Here is a 22,530-nt window from a genome sequence, read left to right as displayed (position 1 = left end):
TAATAGAGGAATTGGAACAGGAGCTGTGAGTTTTTCCAGACTGGGAGCAGGTCTGCCATGGCAGGACCCCAGTGTTCATATCGAAATAGTGCTGCTGAATCTGCTAAGACAGATGGTGGAGGCAACACAAATCTGGCAGGGAAAGCAGAGGGGAACAAAAGGAGGTTGCTGGGATAGCCAAGAGCAGGGCTGGCAAGCTGGAGAATTGAAGAGGAAAGGAGGATTGTTTTCTTTCTGCTACATCTGTTAGCAACTTGCCTAAAATTCAGTCCTGTGAACCAGAAGACACTGATGGAGATCACCGTGTGGTTGTGCACCACGGTGGGTTGACCTCTACCTGCTCCCAAGCACAAGAAGAACCAGAGGCAGTGATAAAAGGAGGGGGAGAGGGATTTGAGAGGGATTCATGGAGGATGCCTTCTTCCTACCTAGCCTTATGTCCATGGGTATGTGCCAAGGAAGGAATGGAAGCATCCCCCTTCTAACAGTGCATAAAGTGACGTGAATAAACACACATGAATAAACAAGTTTCCACGTGACAAAAAATAACTGGAAAAGATTTTCAGGATAAGAAAAAGAAGAACCATTTTGATAGAATGAAAAACACTTGAGTGACATTACCTGCTTTGTATTTTTCACACCAGCTTTTCCAGCTCACTTCCCATTCCCATTTACAACGGGCTCATTCTGCACAGCTTTTGGCTCAGAACTTCCATCTCTCTGTGCTTTTCTTCTGAGGAAGAGTTTGGCTTTCCTTGCTGCTGGCATTGGAACCCCAGACCCATCACTTTCAGTTGGGGTGCTTTTAGTTAGACCTCACTTAAAGGCTGGCAGTGGAGGTGAGGGTATCTCATCTGGTGACCCCTGCATCCTTGAGGACCTTGCAGGCATTCTGAAGGTGAGCAGTTTCTTTCTCTTATTTTTGTGCTGTTGGGTTGGAGTGAATCCTCACTTGCTATAGCCAAGGATCTTGCTCCTCTCCTGTCTTGTGCTTTATGCTGTGTTACACCTATGTCTCTGCAATGTAGCCGTAGGTGGGAAAACATGTTCTGTACATAGGAAAATTCCCACAGTGTCTTTTATTCAGCAGAAATCAACAGCTCCAGGTCCTGACACAGCCAGGCAGGTGCTTGCTTGTTTTATGGACCTCCTTCTGATTTGATAGCTGGGGAGATTCACTGGCAGTTTCCAGTTGCAACCACAAAGGCACCTTTTAGGCCATGACCTGAGCAGACAGAGCCATCACAGCTGGATAAAAGAAAACATAGCACACAGTCAGTGCAAACCAAACATGCCCCAGCGGATCAGCTCAGGAGAAATTTAGACTAAGTCTCTAGCAACACAGAGCACGATGCCATCAGGACACACTGCTCTGCCTGCAGTTACTGCAGCCACGGGACCCAGCAAATGCTTCAGGAGCTTGCTCACAAGAGGTGGAATTGGGCCAACAGCAGCAGGAATGGACTGCAGGAGGATGACAGCACAGCCAGCCCCATTTTTGTCCTATGGGGGTAGCAGGGTTGTACCCCTCTCTGTTGGATAGGCTCTATGGATGGTTTAGGAGGGGCTGCTCTCACACTGTCCTTGTGCTGGCTGGGCAGCCTGATGCTGACCTGGATGATCAGGTCTAATTCCCAGACCCACATATCAGTGAGGGCAAAGCCACAGCCCAGCACACAGAGACATGGCACTCACCCACGCAGGCACGGCTGAACGTTTAATCAAATCACTGGCACCCTGCGCCTGGCCAGAGCCTTCCTGATAGCACTCGAGGAGATGGAAATGTAACATTTGAATGAATGGCCCTTTAATTATGCTTTATCTGTCCTGCTCTTTCGCTTCCCGCTGCAGAAAGCCAAGTGAATGTTAATGGGAAGGCGCTCCGCAGGGCGGCTCACAACCTCACACCTGCTTGCTTTCATGCTGCTGGATGCCTGCGCAGAGTATTAATTAAGCAATTAAGGCAAAGGAGGTGTCCTCTGGTCTGCAGCCCAAGCAAAACTCTCCCTTCAAGGACTCTGGACTCTGTCGCATCACCTGCCGTTATCAGCAACCCGCTGTAAGCTCCTGAGACCAGTGCAAAAAGCAGGCAGGAGAGGCTGGAGCTTAGTCAAGCAAATGCAGCGTGTGAGCTGCACAGTGAAACTGGCTCTTCCAGGGATTTCATCCATGCAGAGGTTTGGCCTGACCTTTCTTTCCTTCATTTCTTCCTTTTTTTTTAAGTGGGAGAGCATCCTCTACTTGAAGAAAAGTGCCATTCGAGCAGAATACAAAAGCTTTAGGAAAACTCCCATAGCAAAACTTTCCTAAGACTCTTTTTTTGCTACCTCTGGTTTTTGATGTACTCCAACCTGGCTGAGCTGTCTTTGAGAGCTTCAATGAGGGACATGTCAGCCAAGCTCCCATTGGACCAAGTGGAGTGATGGAGCAGTGCTACAGCTCTGCTGCTCCTGGAGAATATGGGAGATGGAAATGACAATAAGCTATTAGCCAGAATTTGATTTGAAGTCTAGGATAATTCACTGACTTCTGTCCTTTCAGCCAAATAGAAGAAAGAAGATGAAGAACACACACATACAAAAGTACTTGTTGGGGTTTTTTTTTTATTGATAGGGCAGGAGGTCTTCAATAGGAAGAAGGGATGGATTCATAAAGGAGTCAAGGATATTTGCCCCTTGAAAGAATACTGCTTTGTATCAGCCTTCTACATGAGAGGTCAATTACATCACTCTGACATCAGCACAGTGATGTCATAGATCCCATTGATTCAGTCACTTCTGTCTAATCCTGCTGCTAAAAGATAGGGTACCCCACTAAAATACCCCTGACCGCAGCCTGTGGATCCTGGCCATTGAGGAACACTGTCTCCTCTTACATAGTCCCTGTGGACCTAAACATAGGAGGAGGGTTGGGGAGAGGGAGGGAAATTAGATCCCTGAACAATACCTTCTATTAATGATAATGTCTTTACTTCTTCCTAGGGAGAATATTTGCTACCCAGCCATGTGCAGCCTGGAAAGGGGAATCTAGAGCTACAGATGGGACTCTCCAACAAGCTCTGTGAAATTCATCATACAGACAGAGAAAAGAGCTTAAAAGTCACAAGAGTGAAAGCCAAGCCTAGAAAATATCTCCTCTTCAATTAACAAATTCATTTACCTTGATTCACTGCCTTTCAAACAAGGGGTGCAATTAGTCGTGTTGTATGAGGCTGGTTAAAGAGCAGTGACCAAGGATCATTCCCATTGGAAGGGAAGCTAAAACCTGCAGCCGGACAGCTTGAACTGAAGAATTGCTCCTTTTCATGTGCATTGGTATTTCCTCTCTTATCTCCTCTGAAGAATCTATGGCTTCTCCACATTCCACCTTCTCTTTCTCCCATGAGCTGCTTGTAAATTAAGTCATTATTCTGGCACAGAATGGCTGATACTGGCAAGCAACCAGCAAAGCCATTAGCACAGACAGATCAGATCATAGACATAGATCACAGTCATAGAAAATCTTAGAAAGACTCACAGGCTCTTAGAAAGGAACCTCTGGAGGTCTCTACTTCCCATTCTGTCCCAGGTGACCCCATAGGTGCCTCTTACCAGGACGCTGTAATTGTTGTGTTTTTCTTAATGAACTTTACCCTTGTGTTTTCAGCCCACTTCTGCAGTGTTTTGTTAAGGCTACACAAGCTTCGATTCTTCAGTTTCTTCCAACTGGCCATGGAAGAATCCCCTTTATTCTGTAAAATAGGAATCAAAACCCAAAGAAGGTCAGTCTTGCAACAGATCTATCTGAACAGCCCTCTTGGCTTGACGTCAAGGTTGTTAGGAGCTCACTGAGAATAGTCCTTCACCTACTGGCACCCCTGTTATCATAGGAAATCTAGGGCTTATTTCCTTGCCTTGCTCAGAGAATATCCTGTTGCACTGTGTTAGGAGCCTTCAAGTTAATATATTTCACATCTGTTTCTTCCCTTTATCCACTAGGCCAGTTGCTGTCCAAAACAAATTGGTCTGATTTGGAATGATTTGTTTCTGACAGATCCCAGATGGTTCTTTTTTTCATCACCCAAAGATATCGTGTGCACTTACGAACTGAAGGCTTCGTACTTTCTGATATCAAAGCCAACCTGAGCTGCTGATGCCATTTGCCCCTCTTACAGGAAGCAGCAGCATGTGATTGAATGACATCACTTGGGCTGAGGTGTGATGTGGAGCACGCAGGACCTGGACACAACAAGTGGCATAAGGGAACTAGGACAGCTACAGAGCCAGTCCTGCCTTCCTTCTTTGAGAAACATGGTTGCATTGTTATTGGTGTGATAAGAAAGCAAACTGTCAATGGAAAAGGTGCATAGGGAACACAACAAGTGCAAATTAGGCTTGATTTGATGGGTAGATGTTTTGAACTTGCTGAAATTCATCAACCTGTGGTTGTTTTGCTCATGCCCAAGCACCCAGCCATGCCAAGCTCTGTCTCTTGGCAAAGAATCTGAGGACAGCTATGGCCCCAGCAGGAAGGTAGGAACACTCAGGTCATCCTGGCACCCCTGTGAGAGCTTTAAATGCTTCTCAGCAAGTCAGTGCCTGTGTTCTGATCCATTGCCAGCATGGGGATTTTGCTGAGGAGCACAACAAGACCCCTGTGTCACAGCAAGGGTCACGAATCCCCAAGGTGAAGCACTCCCAGGTAAAGTAACTCACTAGTTCCCAACTCCAATTCAGGCAGTGCTCTTAAGTGCATCCTTATCCCTTCTTCACCAAGCTGAAAAGGTTGACCAGGGTTGGCAGCTCTGATGATTCAGTCCTTAGAGAGCTGTTATTTTTCTTACAGCCCCAGCTGCAAGAGTCAGGGGATTACACGAGGCGCTCGGTCTTGAATGAAAATCACGGCAGAGCCAAACTTGTGACTGCAAAGAAAAACTGGAAACATGATTCCTACCAGCTCCAATAGGTAGATAAATAAATAAATGGAGGCAAATAAACAGAGCCGAGGTTTATTAATTTTTAAAATCTCATTATTTTAGGGCAGCATAAATGTTTTCTGTGACCGAAGTCAAGTGTTTTGAATGCTGGGGAGTTGGGGAGGGAGATGAGGAGCGTCTCAGTGCTCTGCTGCCCACATTCATTGTAATCAGATAATGAGCTATGGATGGGCTCGTCTCAAAGCCACCATCCACAGTGTCTGTTCCCTGACAGCATTTCTGGTGTGTTGCCAGTGCATATTAATTTTTGGTGTGATATTGTGCTTCATCTCCAGAAAGATGCTGTGGATGGGGTTGAATCGAGAAGCTCAGCACATCCACATTGCTCACCTTCCAAGAAGCTGAAATAAAGCCTGTTTGTTGGCTCTCAGCCTGGCCGTGGTGCAAAGCCCCCCTCTGCCCCTCCATCATTAAGGAGCAGAGTTGGGACAGGCCTTCTCCAGTTTAAATGCTTGAGTAAAAGCCAAGTCTTCCTCTTGACTTGATCTATAGAAAGACCTCATATGTTCAAACGACACTTTGTACAATAATCTGGCTCAATATAATTCCTGAATTGCAGGCAATACATATATCGGTAGATACACATCATAAGATACCTCTAAGTCTTCATGTATTGGCAAGCACACATCTATTGCCACCCAGTTTTGACCTTATCCCCAAAAGAAATGACTCAGATCTATCTTATATCAGCTCTCCAGCCTCAGGTAGGGCTGAATATCTTCAAGTGCCTGTTAATGCCTCGTGGAACTGATAACATTCAGAAGTTCAGACATGAAATTAAGTAGGCACAGCTGTAAATAGGAGCCCTCCTCCAGAGCATCCCTGGAGGTGTTAAGAAACACATAGAAGTGGCACATAGTGATGATGGGTTGACAGTTGGACTTGATGGCCATGGAGGTCTTTCCAACCTTAATGATTCCATGATTCTGTGATGTAAATGTCCTCAAGTGACAGCAATTACTTGAATGACTCAAGAGATTGTCATGCTGACATCAGCTAAAACTGTTGTATAAGGAGCTCCAGAAAGGAAGGGAAAGTAGAGAAAGGTGCTGACCTTCATGGTGCAAATCCCATCACTTGCCCACGCTGCTGGGGGGAGGGATGCCTATCTATTTCATAGGCATATCTCTACTCATGGCATTAAATTTAGTGGTCAGGGCCAAGGTAAGGCGCTCTGATTGTGATGGTGGCTTAGCACAGCAAAGGCAAGTGTTGAATTCCTAGTAGAAAATCGAAGGCTTCCTACTGACCTGCCTACGGAATCACAGGTCTGGTCTGGACATGCCTTGTCCTCCAACTGCTTTCAGCTTGTGCCTGCACAGCCATTAAGGAACTGCTGCTGTTGCATTGTGCACACCAGGTATTCTAAAGGCATAACAAAACCAGTTGCGACTGCTGAACAAGAGCCCGTTATGTTACGTTATGTTACGTTATGTTACGTTATGTTACGTTATGTTACGTTATGTTACCTTACGTTACGTTACGTTACGTTACGTTACGTTACGTTACGTTACGTTACGTTACGTTATGTTATGTTATGTTATGTTATGTTATGTTATGTTATGTTATGTTATGTTATGTTATGTTATGTTATGTTATGTTTTTTTACATACTCATTAATGTTGTATTGGCAATTCACAGCCCCCAGCGCTTGTCAGCTATTGACTAAGATAATAGCCCAGAGCTGCCAGGAACAACCCCAACCTGACCAGCTCTCCTGCTTAGGCAGCAACTATGAACACCATCTGCTGAACGAACCTGGCAGCTTGCGGATGTTCAGCATTAGTCTCAACCAGTTTTGGGATTCAGCTCCTTTGAGTCATTCCAGACCCTCACATCTAAAATGGAGCTGGTCTACATTGGACAAGAGAGCTCTGGGTGTTCAGTCCCTCAGCATCCAGCCATGTGCTTGAATGCAACAGCCAAGAAAAGTCTCCCATCTCTCCCAGAAACTCCCAAATCTCATACTGGAGATCTCAGGTTGCAGCTTTATTGGAACAGTTTGCTAATGGGAAGTTTCCCTGGGCACAGCCCTTGTCCCTCCTCTGCTCAGCCCATAGCTGGCATCAGGTTTGGCTCCAGCCTATCTCCTTCTGTCATTTCTCCCCTTGCCATTTCTCCAGTAACTTGGCTCTGAGTGATGAGCTGGGCCCAGGGCTGGCAGCAGAGCCCACACTGCAGCTGGTGGAGGGGGGAAGTTGTTGGCTCAAGCCACCAAGGTCATGAATGAAGCGCTGCTTGCATTGGAACATCCTGAGGTTGCTGCTTACGGAGCAAGGAAACAGTGGTGCCAGTGGGGCTCACCCAGAGCTGGTTGTATCTATGAGCTCCGTGAGTTTCCTACAGCAAATGCTTGCCAATATTGGGAGGGATAAGATAAGTAATCTCCTCTTTGGGGATTACTGCCCCCCACCACCTTGCATGCTCCTTTAGGGCAGGATACCACTGGGGCTGCTGGTTGATGCACCAAGGCTGGCAAGACTATCATTCAGCCCTGTTCAATACAAAGGAGCTGGTTCCCATCCTGCTTCCACTGGTTTATGCTTATCCCTTTTGCCTCACATCTTCATAATTGTCCTTCCCAGAGCCAGGTATTGTCACCCATCAGCACTTTGGCCAACACATTCAGGCACACAACTTCTCCCACTCAGCTTGATTTTCCAAGACCTGAGATCTCCTATCCAGCCCTCAATCAATTTATCAAGTGCAAGACTGATGCATTTTGGTGTTAATTTTAGCCAGGTTTGCTAAGGAAGCAGGAATTATGTGACATTACTGCCTGCCAGTCCTGCTGTTGCCACCTCAGTCAAGTCGAGCTAAAAGGCAGAGCTCTCCGAGATACCGTGTTCTTACAAATATAATGAAAGTATATAGCCAAGCTCCAGGAAGCAGACCCAAATTAGAGCTCTGCTGAGAAAGGCTTCCTTCTGAGATCAACCAACTTGCTAGACACGCAGGGAAACACACAGGAGGCAGCCACAGGAAACTAAGCCTCAGCATTTCTGCTGCCCGTGGAGCTACTTTTTGAAACAGAATACTCTGTGACAGTAAATCAAACGTCCAAGAAAATATTAAAGTCTTTCCATTTGAGAAACAGATTAAGCTCATGTAAGCTTCACTAAGCGAAGTTCCTGTTGGAATAAAAAAAGAAGGCAAGAAAATAAAAAGGCAATTCAATGAGCTGAGGGATTGAACGGGGCTTAAAACAAACTCCCAGGTCAACTTCACTATCAGTTCAATGGCCCAGTTTGCTTTAAATCTCTGTGTCAACAGGGAGAGGAAGCCAGAAGGCTGGAACATGCAGACTGGCACAGGGCTGCCTCTTTTAGCAGCATTCAAGCCATGTTCAGGCAGTGCCCTACTTAGGGAATGTGCTTATATCTTCACCAAGTTGGGGATGTTGTTTTAGCTACATCCCTTTAGCACTCAGATCCGTTATTTCCTCTGGAAGTGAACTCAATGACAGAGACCCCCTTGTTTCTTTGTGTAGTTTTCGTGGCTTTAAGGTAATGGCTTTAAGTTGTGCTAGGGGATATTCAGGTTGAATATCAGGGTAAATGCCTTCCCAGAGGAGCAGTGATGCACTGGCACAGACTGCCCAGGGAGTGGTAGAGTCACCATCCCTGAAGGTGTTCAGGAACAGGGTATATGATGCATTGAGTGACATGGTTTGGTGGTATGGTAGGGGTGAATTGATGGCTGGACTTGGTCTCAATGGTCTTTCCAACCTTTGTGATTCAGTGATTCACAACCATCCAGTGTGAGCACTCACCCCATACCCAGGCTGCTCTTTTACCAAGGACCAATGAAGAGCTATTGCTGGCAGGCCAAGACCTCACCAGGCAGCTGGTATTGAACTCCTGGGGGCAGGGAGCCTCCTTGTTGAGCTGTATCCCACATAATCTATTATAGGTTGAAATTTTGTGTTTTTACATGTATTACCATGTTTCCAAACTACTTCTGAAGCTCTTTCTCTGTCTTCTCACCCGTGGGCATCTTTTTTATTGTCTTCAGTTTTTCCTTATCAATCTCTCACTTTTCCTTGCTGCAGTTCTAACCAATAACCACGTCTTCTTTCCCTTTCTCCATTCTTTCCATGTTGCATTTTTATTTCTAACATGAGCCACTGCCAGCTCCATTTTGCCATTAAATCAGCATGGACTCCTAGCCAAAATTGTCTTCCTTCTTTAAAGTGAAATTATGACCTAATAAGCTCTCATTAAAGAACTTCCCATCTTCATTCACATCATTCTGATTAAAATTTCCCCTCCAAATTAATTCTACTCATAATTTTCCCCCAGCTTTGGGAAATAAGTCTTTCTAAAGCACCGAATGTATGTGCTTGTGTGTCTATAGATATATGGAATTACGTGGGACTAGTCTCTCTTTTCCTATATTAAAGATAATCAGGTCATGATCATGAGTCCCTGGGCAACCACTAACTTCCAACGTTGTGATTAATTCGTCTTTATCCATCATAACGAGATCCAAAATAAATTACTTCATGTTGGGGGCAATACCTTCCCTGTTAGAAAATTACTGTCTCTAATGTGAAATAATGCTAATGATGTTTGACTCCTGGCTGCCCCGGGTCTCTGGCATATGCAAGTACAGCACTGGGATTTGTCTTTATGTGCCTTGTGAAGTGGTGGGGATGTATCAGCTCATCCTCGTGCCTGAAAGGCCAATGGGAAATCCCAACCAGTCCTCCACTATGGGGGATATTAAGGACAAAGGATATTAAGGACAAAGAGGAGAAGGGATCTCTAAGTAATTTACCCCTGGTAAAGTGCAGATCTGCCCAATGAACACACCCAGAGGCTCCACAACATACAAACACTGGCTGCAGCTTTGCTGAATGAAGTGCCTCTTAGGGACAGGCAGGGAGGCTGAGGAGGTGAGGAAGGAGCTGAGGCAGCAGTGGGATTGCAATCTGCTCCCTGGTGTGGAGTGCCCACTTCTATCAATTTCAGTCCTGCCCGTGACAGATCAATCTGAAGCCCTTATCTATTGCTCATTTAATAAATCCCCCTCCTCTGGTTTTTCATCTTCACACACAAAAGGCACCAGCCCTGTGTTCTCTCTGTGAGATTACCAGTGTGAACACAATGACTGATCTCTGGCAGGGATGCTCATACATTACATTTTCCAGGGGACATATTGGCAGGGCTGGCTAAGCACCAGGTGTGAGAGCAATCACTGCTGGCTAGTGCAGAGATGACAGAAGACAATGCTAGGGGTGCTATGAACAAGTCCTCTGGATGCAACTGAGAGCTCAGTAATGGGAAACCTTCATCTGTTGGCCTTCCATCCTGCGTTTTCTATAGGTCCTTTGTCAGCTGGTCTATCCCACATTCTCTTCTCTGCCTTTCTCTGCCATGACATTCTGAATTCCCTTGGCTGTCATAACCATGGTTCTTTCTGGGATGTCTCCTTTTGGCACACTGGTGGAATCTGAGCACAGTGACTACAAGGAAGACTGTGCCATAGTACATGGTGGGACAGTTGGACTTTGTTTGGGTCTCGGTGCACGAATAATCTTGTCATGTTGTTCTCAAAGCAAGGAGAGCCATTAGGAACTGATGGAACTGATTAGGAACTGATTAGGAACTAAACTTTAAGGAGGAATTCTGGTGGAGAAAGAGGAAGAGCAGTTAAAGCACTTGCAGTGTATTAACTAAGTCTTCCATTTCAACAGCATCTCTTACCTACTTTTCTTTAGCAATAGAAAACCTTAATAGAAAAAGGTCCCTTGTCTGAGAGCCTCTTTGATGTTATTAAGGAAAGTAATAACTGTTTTCTGAGGTGGGGGGGAATAAATCAATTGAATGATACTAGGTTAAGGTGCTGTCATTGCTGGAATTTGATTCTTTCTGTAAGGAAAAACAAGGCTCAAAATACATTAACATGGGTGAAAACAGCAGCAGAACAGAAAATATCTCTCTTGTGAGAATTCCTATTGCAAGTCATTGCTGGAGGAGAAGCTTTCTCTTACCAAATCTATCCAGTGATGACCATACCATGAAGGACACTCACTGTAGTCAAATTAAAGCCTACTTGCTTAACAGACCTTGTTCACAGCAGGTGCTTCCACAGCTTGTAGTGTAAGGATACAAGCTCAGAGTTCTCTGAACAGCCAGAATTTCTTATATCTAATCTAAATCTCCTTTCTTTAAGTCTAAAACCATTCCCCACTGTTACAGGTCCTGGTAAAAAATGGTTTCTCTCCATCTTTTCTGTAAGATCCCTTTTCTCATTCCACTTCTAATCTTTGCAGGTGGGTTTGGAAGAGGTTCCTCAGCCAGGTTAATCACTTCAGAAAGAGACAGGTTGTATGTATTTCAAGGTGAGGCTTTCTGGGGCCAAACAGCCCTGAAGCAGCTCTGAGTTTCAATGCCTCCTTCAGGGAAAGGATCTGCCTGCTGGAATAGGCAGGAGAAAGAGAGCAGCCCATCCCCAAGGGTTAAGCTGAGCTGTTCAGAAGATGAGTTAAGTTACGTCTAAGCCTCTCTAATGAAACCTCCTCTTCCCGTTTGGAGGTAATCTTCCTTTGATCAAACCCTCTTCTCTCCTGATGAGAACACAGTGCAGTAATCAAGAAGCTAATCTGAGCCAGAGCAGCCTCACAGACCCCTCATAACCCACAGCATCACACTCCCAGCACTGTTTCCTTACTCTCCTCCCTGGTCTGCGTCAGGCATCTGCATATTGCTCCCACCCCACACTCCTGATGGAGCCTTCCCTTGAGCCCTGCAGGAACCCAAGCAGCACATTGATCCCCTGTGTTTGCAGAGGAAGAAATGGGGACCCGGAGCCAGCTAGTACAGGGACGGAGATCTGCCCACAGATTTCCCTTGCAGAGAACTCTCTCCAAAGACCAAGAGGACTTTTAAACTCCAAATCCAGGTTTTATGAGAATATAAACTTGAATAAGTGTGTTCCTGAAAGAGGAGGAACTCTGAGTTGCTAGGCCAGATGGAATAGAAATAAAAGAGCTCATAAACAACTCTTTCCCTTCCCAGCATGTCCCTGTGGATGGATCTTTACTTCTGGCTTGGTTATATCTAGCTCAGTGGCTTTCCGAGTTGCAACAAACTCTTAGTGAGTCCCCAGGACATCTTTTGCTTTTTGTCACCTCACCAAAATACATATTCCAGCTGGGAAAGCATCATCCCACCGCGTGGAATATCTAATTGTGCTGGATCAGGAAAATGACTCGGAAATGATGAGTCCCACCATGACTGCGGGGTGATATATCTTACAGCCCCCAGCCGGGGGAAGGGAGTTCTTGCTTTTCTTCCCTCTCTCAAACAGAGGATATATAGCTGATTTTGTGCTACCAGGAGGCCCTGCCTCTGATTTGCTTCTTGTGCTCATTGGGATTGTTGGATTATATCCAGAGATGATGCATATGCCACAGGGATTTATCCAGACTCTCCCCGAACACTAGACTTTTCCTCTTAGCAAGTCAGAGCATCTCACAAACACTGAGCATCACTAAGATGGTGAATGTGCTTCTCTTCTCCCAGCATGAAACGTGCACACTTGTTAAACCACATGCTCTCACCCATGGGTTTGTGCAGAGATGTGGGGCTGAGGTGCATGTTAATGCAAATTGAGGTCTGAATATCCAAGAAGAAACACAAAACAATACCCAAGTAGCTGAGCCCCTGAAATGTTCTTTGCACCAAGAATGAGAGATGTGCCTGGCCAATGTTATGCTCTGCTCAGCAAGAAGATTGAGTCACATTCATAGAATGGTTTGAGTTGAAAGGGCCCCCAGAGGCCAGCTGGTCCAACCCCCTGCAATGCACAGGGACACCCGCAGCTGATCAGTTGCTCAGAGCCCCTGCAGCCTGACCTTGGGTGTCTGCAGGATGGGACATCCACCATTCCTCTGGGCAACCAGTGCCTCTCTTGACTGGGAATCCTCAGTTTGGCAGTCCTGACGATCACAAGTGGGTGGGAAGGGCTGTGCTGTTGAACAACAGGACACCAATTCTTTAATAGCTTTTTCAAAGTGTGCTGGGCTCAGAGGAAGCCACTGACTCATTCCATTCTGTCTTTTAACGGAGATGCTCTAAGAGAAAGTAAAAAAGAGAGATGATCCTTGGTATGTTCCTGGGGAGGAGATTTCCTGCTTTAAATCAAGAGGAAAAGTCAGAGCAAGATTCACTGGCTGTAATGTGGAGCTTGAAGAAACGAGTTAAACGTAAGGAGCAAATCTGTAACACTGAAGGCAGCTGACCATTTGGTACTCGTTGCCAACAGGCTCATTAAATTTCCCATTAATTGGCATTCATAAATCAAGGTTGCACATCTCAGAAGAGGCTGCTGAGTGAGAGCTGGGCACAGCATCAGTGAGTGGGCTTCTCTGGCCTGTGTTAATCAAGGGGTCAGGCTGGTGGCCCCTCCTGAGTCTGAATCCTCAGCACAGCATCTTTCACAAGCATGAAGGTGTGTAGTCAAAGCAGAGCAGACCAGGTACACTTTATCTCAGTGGGGAGCATGAGGCCTCTGAGCACTGGGGGAGACAGGGATAGTTACTCTCTAAACAAATGACCAGAATCATGGGTTATTGCTGGATTTCTTTGCCTGGGTGGAGGGAGCAGGCTAATAACTCCATGGCTCAGCACATGTTCCCATAGGACAGGATGGCTGTCTGCTGTGCAGGATGGCAGTGTGATAGAGCATCGGTGCATTGCTCAGGATCCATGCCTGCAGCGTGTGATTAAAGTGGAGATGAGGCACACAAATCAAAGGTGTTCTTCTAGAGTATAAGGGGAAGAGCTGGATTGAAATTGCAGCCGCAGCCCAGCGGGACATCAGCTTTCCTCCATGGGAGAGTACAGCCTCATTTCTCTGTTCCTTACAAACCATCCCTTACGTACATACCCTTACTTACTATTCCTTACCCACTCTATTCCATACATACATGCAGGTCAGCATCCTGATGCTCCATGAGTAATGCTATGGGAGGCAGTTGCTAAAGGTGGAGATTTCCCATCACTTCCCTCAGGCTTAAGTCCCTCCAGGCTCACTGCTGGGCTATTGGCAAGGTCTGCCCTCATGCTCTTGCAGTCAGAGTACCCTCTGGTACTACTGGGACATGGCAGCATTCAGGATGGCACTTAGAAGATGTGAAACAGCCCTAGGTTAATGCTGTGGAGTAAGAGGAAACCCACCTCCTGCCAAAAGCTTTGTGTGCCTTTAGGAAACGTATATCACCCCCTGGACCCTACTCTGTAATTCTGGCACCTTCTCCAGGTCTGCTTTTCTATAGGCTCTCCTTGGGTGCAGCCTCTCCTGTCTATATCAATTGTCAATGTGGGAGTGAGAGGAGACCACTGCAGTTTGGTGAGCACATGGAAACTGCTCTTACCTTGAGAGGCACCAGGTTGGGTAAAACCCATCTATTGTGAGAGCTGGGGAAGGCAAGGGAGGCGCTGGCTGTGGAGCTAAGAGAGCAGAGCACATGGCAAGGATTTCAATTACGCTTTTGAAATACCGCCTTGCAAGGATCACCCTGAAAAAGGCATGGAGAAGAAGGAACTTAAAACAACGGGGACAATGTCCCCTTAAAATTGGATCCAAAATGAGCTTTATCTACACCCAGGAGCAGCACAGAATTTGTGAAAAGAGGACGTGTTTCCACTGGCATTTATTGTCCAAAGAGGATAATTTAGAGATACTTGCTGGAATGAGAAATAAAATCCAGAGAGATAACATAATGAAAAGGCAGACAATCAGACAGCCTTACCCTGAGAGCCGTGCAGCAAAGGATCAATCAAAGATTTCAGGCCTTCACATAAAAGAAGTGGTTTCTGCCTTTTATTAAGCTGATACAGTGAAAATAAGGCTCCAGGCAAAACACAGCTTCCCATTGTACCAGGGAAGGTCCAGAAAGCCCCGGTGAATCAGAAAAGCAGCAGGTCATCCCCAGGAGAAGAGCTAAGTGGGATGCGACCATGCAAATGCTCAGCAAAGCGTGGGCCATTTCCATGTAGTCACAGCAGGCTGCAAGCGCTGCTCCTGTAATCAGAGCTGGAGCACAAGCGCTGTGTGAAGCTGTCTGGAGTCCTTGATTTAGGCTGGGAAAATGCCTTTATGAGCAAAATAGCCAAGACCACAAGCGAGACCAGAGCGGGATGTGAGATGAAGAGTAACACAGAATCACAGAACCATAAAGTCTTCTAGGTTGGTAAAAAACCTTCAAGATCACTAAGTCCAACCATCAGCCTGACCTTCCAAGTCCCACCACATCCTTCAGAGGCACATCCACTCATCTGTTAAATACCTTCTGGGATGGGGACTCCACCACTTCACTGGGCAACCCAAACCAATGCCTAACCACATTTTCCATGAAGAGTTTTTAATTGACATCCAATCTGAACCTTCCCTGGCACAACCTGAGGCTTTGGTTTGAAGCTGAGGTTTCCTCAGCTGCACAAGGAAAGGTTCCTTCTTGACTCACTGACATCCTTGGGTCCAAAGGATGGAGAAGACCTGAGGGCTCTACCATTGAGTCTTCAGTAGTTGGGCATGTAAAGAATACGTGTCTGGGGTCTTCAGTGCAAGAAAGATGCGGAGCTGTAGGAACCCAGGTCCAGAGAAGGATGACCAGAGGTTGGAGCACCTCTGCTCTGTCTGATTTTGCTATTCCATCAGATCTCAATCCCTTTTCTGGGACACAGGCCACACCAAATGTAGCAGAATGCACAGAGAGATGGAAATCCTTCTCTTCCCCACAGAAAGACATGTTGGATGGATGCAAGGACAAAGTGTCGACAACCACAAGCCCAGCAGGAAGCTATTAAAGGAAGCTTTCATTCCACGGGGCTTAATTTTGCCTCTGAATGAAACACTCCTCATCTACAATGCCACCCAAATGAATAAGATGCAGAGCTTAACGCTCTGCACACTCAGTGTCTCAGGTCTGATATTTAATTAGCAGCTGACAGTTACTCTCCTGCTGAGAGAGGCTACAGATCACTAAGAATAAATGGGCACACACAGATTTTCCACTCACGGCTTTCAAGACACAGAGCAGAAACAGAGGAAAGTGGCATCTCTGCTTGCTTGGTGACACGAGACTTTGCAATGGCTCTGACAGCAGCAGGAAATTGCATTCAGCCTCCCCTGTTGTGGAAGCTGATCCTGCAGGTGGGACTGTGCCTCGGGAATGCTAAGGGAGACGATTTGTTTTACTCAGTGGAAAGCACCAATGGACAGATTCAGGTGGGGGATTTGGTATTGCAAGGGAAGAGTTCAGACTTTCTGTTGAGCCTCTTTTGCTTGCTGGGATTGGTCACCAGAAAGAGTCACCCTCTCTGTGCTGGGCTGCATTCCCTCATGTCCCCTTCTCAATTGAAACATACCCAACAGCACTCAGTGAAGCTCACTTGTTAAACTCCCTTAAAGTCTCCTTCATTTGATAAAAGCCACCCCTCCAAGACTCACACTCATGCCCTGATGCCAAGCACAAAGTCCCAGCCTGACATAGCAATCTCAAACCACAGTCCCAGGAGCTGCCTTCAGCTGCTGCTGGTTGAATTTTCCTGCACTCAGCTGGGGCTTTCAGTGTATGGACTCCTTGGGGACATTGTATGCCTGACATACAGAAAGAGCAGCGTGGTGATGGGTGGCAGCTAAACCCCTGGGACAGAGGGCTGAGGATGCAGAACGGGCTGCAGAGAGATGGCAGCAGGCAGGTCAGAGAGATGACAGCCCAGTGGGGCAGCCAGGGCCCTGACCCACCTCTGCTGCATCTCCTTCCAGCACAAAGTTCTGCACAAGCAATAACAAGAAGACAGCCGTGCCAGACAGCCCAACAAACAGCCTCCTGCGTCCATTTGCCCCTTTGACTTTCATTTCTGGCAGCAGCCAAGAAAGATGGAGAAAATTAAGTTGTGAAAGACTGACTTTGCTGTAGGTTTTAAAACTCCATCAGTCTGCAGGGATAGAATCAGACAATGGCTTAAGTTGGAAGGGACCTTAAAGATCATTGAGCTCCAACCAATAGCTGACAGTAGCTGATGGTATTTCTATTGTATATTGATGGTATTATAGCTCACCATTAATTTTCAGAGTATTTACTGAATGTTCACTTGGAAACAGCTCTGATCTGCATTTCCATAAGACCAGTCCCAAAAACAATGGCAAACAATTTAGAGCAGAAATAGCTTTCAGTTGGCTGGGTGGGTAGGAGGAAAAAGAAGCACGCACAGCTGGATCTTCATGGAATCATAGAATGGCCTGGGTTGCAAAGGCCCACAGTGCTCATCCAGTTCCAACCCCTGCTGTGTGCAGGGTCACCAACCAGCAGCCCAGGCTGCCCAGAGCCACATCCAGCCTGGCCTTGAATGCCTGCAGGGATGGGGCATCCACAGCCTCCTTGAGCAACCTGTTCCAGTGCATCATCATCTGAAAAGGGGGCAACTGTCCTAAAAATGCCTTCACATGAGCAGGGTCAAAAGGAGGGAGTTCAGAGGAGACCCAGTGCCCTCGTTATGAGTGTATGCAAACAGCAAGGACAGCACAGTACAGTTAGGACTTACACATTCCCTTTTAGAAATACACCTTCTGCAGCAGAGCTCACCACAAAAGTTTGCATCTCATCAGTCCTACAGTAATTGGCTCTTTCTCAGCCTAATAGTTCGTTATAATCTGTGGAATGGCTGTTGTCTCATTAATGTTGGTGTAATTATCCGGCAGTGGCAGAGACAGGAAATTTTTGGAGTTTTTGTTTTAATGCATTTGGGGCTTTTGACAACTCTTGGTGCTGTGCAGTGCTAGTGGTGGCAATAGGGCCCAACAGTGAGGAAGGAGGTAAATGTAGTCGGTAAAGAAGCAGCAGCTGATGCGTTTGGGAGGAGAAGCACCAGCTGGTGTGTGATCAGTGGATCTGGGCCTGGCTGGTAGACATGAACTGAGAACATCTGATGTTGCAGCTGGGCTTGACAGGCCAACTTTTCCTGCAAAACACGGATATTTGCCACTTCTTCCTAACCAGAATAGCTCTCAAAAGCCACGCGCTGAGCCAGTAGCTCCTGCAGATATTCCATGTATTTCCTAGTGTTGCTCTGCTTGAACTCCATCAGCATCCATTTAAATCACTGCATCCTAAAGGGACAAGGAAGACCCTGGAACTGCTGCCTAGAGAGCAATGGGTGCCTCATCCCCAATAGAGCTCAAGGCCAGGTTGGATGGGGCCCTGGGCAACCTGACCTGGCAGGAGACAACCGTGCCCATGGGATGGTGGTTGGAACTAAATGATCTTTAAGGTCCCTTCCAACCTGAGCCATTCTGCCATTCTGTAATTCTATGGCCCCTGTTTGGCACCCAGAATATGTTCTGGCTCCCAAAATACTGAAAGGGAAAAATAAAAGGCAGCAGATGACTTGTAAGATATCTTTGCCAGGACATCATACCCCTTTTTGTCCTGTACATTACCAGTTGTGAACATTTGTGCTGGCCTCACTGATTCCGCCTGACACTGGCATGGGTGCATGATCTGATCAGCCCAGTTGAGACTTATTTAGTCTGATTTTGGGTTGGTCCTGTGTTGTCCCCCAGGAGTTGGACTCAGTGATCCTTATGGATCCCTTCCAACTTGGGATATCCTGTGATTGTCGATCCTTAGACTTAATTCTTGATGGGAGACCCACAAGGCTGGGATATTTCCTACCTGCGGAACACCCCACCAAGCAGACAAGCAAAAAGACATCCCTCGCCTACCAACCCCTCCTCATGGCCTTGTCTTTTGTTTACTGAAGCAATGAGCTGATTTTACCTTCCTCAGAAATCCTTTGAGGATCTGGATGGGGAGCCTGGTGAAGAGCAGCAGCCAAGCATGACCTGCGAGCACTGGCACACAAACACATCAAAGGCTGAAAGCTGGGACAGGTGTCCCGAGGGTGAGCAGTGTTTTGGGTCCTCAAAAGCCTCAGCTCATAATGTTTGGGAAAGATGGAGGCAAACAAAGGGGGTAGGAACCCCTGGAAGCAATTGATAGCCCCAGGATAAATGCAGACAAAGAAGATCAAGGCAGGTTGGATGAGGAGGATGGAGGTAGAAAGAAAGAGGACTTGGAAAGAAGGCAAATGAAGAGGTTGGTTATGGGGAGAGCTGAGCTCAGCCTGTTTGTGTCATAGTGCAGTCAGCAGGACAAAACTGAAAGGCTGGAAAGGTTTGGAACAAGTTGGTTCTTCACTACATCAGTACTTGCAAAACTGTGGAGCGTTCTGGGGAAGAAAATGCTTAAATTGAGCCCTTCCAAAGACATGGGGGTAACTTAGGGCTTTATGCTGTGCAGTTCAGAGTCCTAAATGCCAAGCAAGGCCAAGAGGCTGTGACCACAACAGGAGCTGGAGGGCGACCTGGAGGGGGGACTCCATCTCTGAGACTGCCCCTGCTCCTGGAGACCTCATTTCTCCCCACTATGAAAGCACAGCACGAGCTGTCAGTGCCTGGGATGTATCTAGGTGACACAGTTTTCAGCACAGATCAAAGCAGCTGTGTCACAGAAGCCGAGTTGCTCAGCGAATGCCTTTACACTGTTTTCTTTACCCTGAAAAAAATACATTTTTTTTTCTCTGTATTTTAAAATTACAGAAAATGATGGAAAATGTGAAAAGAGAAGCACAGTCCTGACATGGCTCCTATTGCAGAGTGCAGAGGCTCTGGTTTGGTTGTTCCCCATCATTACATGGATTGTCACCCAGTGTCTTGCATCTTCATCCTTTGACATGAACTCAAAACTCCACTAAGTGTCATCGTTTAATTGGGTTTCCTGAATCAGCTGCTCGGCCTCATAGTCCACCCACAATCTCAGCTTGGGATCCACATTCCTTAGGAAGGATTTTTCCATCACTGCCCACCAATGCACTGGAAATGACCCTCAGCTGCAGACAACACCAATTATCCTACTGGGAAGATTTAGCCACATTGGTTAAAATTCACATCCCCGTTGGGTGCAGAGGTAATTAAATCTTACTATCATTATTGTGTAATAAAGGGCAACTGAAATTTATTTAATATGTGCTGGGTGAGAGGTGCTTCATTATAAAATTCAGTTATATATCCTTGGGGAGCAGTGCTTAGAGAGCAGAGGAATGGCAAGCGGAGAGGCAGAGCTGTCTGGCAGGAAGGCATTGCCTTGGGGTGCAGTTGGCCCAGTGGGGGGCAATTGGCACTTTGAAAGGTTAGTTGTGGCATTCTGGTGAGACAGAACAATGTGGGAGCAGTGTAGAATCATAGAACCATAGATTCATTAAGGTTGGAAAGGCTGTTAAGATCACCAAGTCCAACCATCAACCCATGCCTGCAGCTGTATGGTCACAGCCGATATCCAACTCCTTATATGTTTGTTTCATTGGGACTACTTCAGTAGCACTAATCACATCAATGAGATGGTCAAGGCAGGAGGAATTGTGCAGTTATCTGGTGTGGTACAAGGTAGATAATTCCATCCAGACAATCCGCCTTGACACCAAAGGCTCTCCTCCATCTACAACACATCCTCTAGGAAAGCGATGGTCACCTCCTATGAGAGTTTCTTTCTGGAGGTGAATCTCATGCCATGTGTTTCCATCAATCACTTCTTACAGTAAGGGCTGTGGCAACAGTCACCTACAGACAGGGTCTCCCGTCCGGCTTGACACCAGCCAAGGACTAATGGAGAGTCTCCATTCCCCTTTCTGACCATGGCACAGCAGTCAACTGTGACAAATGTGGTCTCACTGTGGCTTGAATCCAGTAACACACAACCACATGCTTCCCTCTGTGGCCAAGAATCTTTCCTGCACTGATTGAAAGGAGGTTTTGGGGAGCAGACCCCAGGATTCCAGCAGCCACCAAGTGCCACTGGCACCCCATGTGGCAAAGGCTGGCTGGGCAGGGGGGGATCTCATTGAAACCAAGCTGGTATGTGAGCAGCCCGCAGCCTGCACGCTTAATGAGCTGAATGCCTGGACATGCTCTGAATTCCCATGGGCAATTATTCCAGAGAGAGTCAATGCAGCTCGATGTGATTAGCCGTAACTACAACGTTCTGTGAAGTGTGTGCAGCCCCTGCTCTAATTGCTCATGTAGGCATGAGATAGCTGTTTTCCTCATGACCTCCTCTCAAAGCATTTTCACCGTGAGCTCCCACCTATCTGAACGTTTTCCCTGGAGTATCCCTCCACTCTCTGTGCCTCATCGCTCCGAGCATGACTGAGTGTTCCTGGTGTGACACTGCTGATCTGCTTCACAGCAAAGCTGAGAGCTGCCTGCCCTTAGGGGAACAAGGAAGGCACACTGAAGCCCTCCCCAAAACCTACTCCTCAGCGCTGCACTCCCCACTTGCTCTTACTGCTTTCAAGGGAAAAATCCTCCTGGTGACCTCTGCAAGAGGCTGCTTTGTGAGTCATCAAACTCCACTGCTAAATAGATGCTAACTGTCAGAGTAGGGTAAGGCACTGTCCAGAGCACATGAGCACAGCCCTCTGCTGCTGTAGACAGCTCTTCCTATCCCTCTGAAGAGCAGCAGCTCCTCCAGCCTGTCCCCACGCAGCCATACTTCTGCCATCTGATTGTCCTTGCTCACCGTGTCCACTGGGTCACAAGTAGAAGGCTTTTCTGAATAGGATCCACCAGGCAGTTTTCAGTGCATGGCCAAATCCCATGGGAAGGGTAGGGCGGTCATTAGGGCTCTGAGAGCATCTCCTGCCTAGGATACTCTTTGATGTAATTTAGGAGACATGGTGGTGATGGGTTGATGGCTGGTCTTTTCCAACCTTAACAATTCTATGATTCTAAGGAAAAAGCAGACACAGGGATTGTCTTAATCCTCATCTGGTGCTCCAAAGCTATGGCAGGTCTTACTGCAGGGATATCCTGCTTAGCAGTCAGAGCACATCAGCAGGGTGCTAAGGCTTCAGGAGAGGCTAGAGGACCTGCAGCCAATTAACCTTGCTAGCTAAATGAGGATGCAGGCTGCCAGGCCATTGAACTATCTGAACTGCTCTCTTCAGTCCCTCCTCAAGAGAAGCTCAATTAAAGGGATTTCTGCACCCTGCAGTCCAGCAACTCTGCAGGGCTCATGGCTGAGCTGAGAGCCCTCAGGTACTGTGAGCTTTACCACCCAAACCAATGCCCTTGGAAGGAGGGGAGCCATCTGGGAATGGCAACTATGCCAGACTCATGTATGAGTTTGCATCTGCTTTGGCCTGAAACACCCAATGGATTCACAGTGTGAATCAGCAGAAGTCTGTCTGCCCAGCCTCTAAGCTACGAGCAGAAACACAGCAAATCACTCCTGCAGCTGCTTCCCCAGCTGACACAGACCTTAGAGGTCTGACTTTGAGGTTTGAGAAGCAGAGAAGGCAGAAATGATCACCGTACCTCTCATGTCCTCCAGGAGAGAACTCGAGCTTTCAACAACAGCCATCTGAATTTGCACGAGGCCAGGCATCATCCTGCTCACACTTCCTTTGCTGTGACTCTCCAGCTCTCAGCGATGTCAGGTTAACGGGAAGTGTTACATCAAACACATTTTAAATGGCATCTTCAGT

The 22,530-nt window shown here is 46.9% G+C and overlaps 1 long non-coding RNA gene across 1 annotated transcript in view; it reads right to left on the bottom strand.

The window, feature by feature from the left end:
• Positions 1-2,592: 2,592 nt before the first annotated feature.
• Positions 2,593-22,530, bottom strand: part of LOC107321212 — a 129,512-nt gene continuing 109,574 nt past the window's right edge. Inside the window, exon 3 of the long non-coding RNA XR_001558498.2 lies at positions 2,593-3,730. This is a non-coding gene — a long non-coding RNA (uncharacterized LOC107321212). The remainder of the gene's footprint in view (positions 3,731-22,530) is intronic.

The sequence above is a fragment of the Coturnix japonica genome, chromosome 15, assembly GCF_001577835.2.
Source record: "Coturnix japonica isolate 7356 chromosome 15, Coturnix japonica 2.1, whole genome shotgun sequence".
NCBI lineage: Eukaryota > Metazoa > Chordata > Aves > Galliformes > Phasianidae > Coturnix > Coturnix japonica.
Note: the sequence above shows the minus strand (reverse complement) of the source record. Positions and strands in the feature narration are given on the sequence as shown.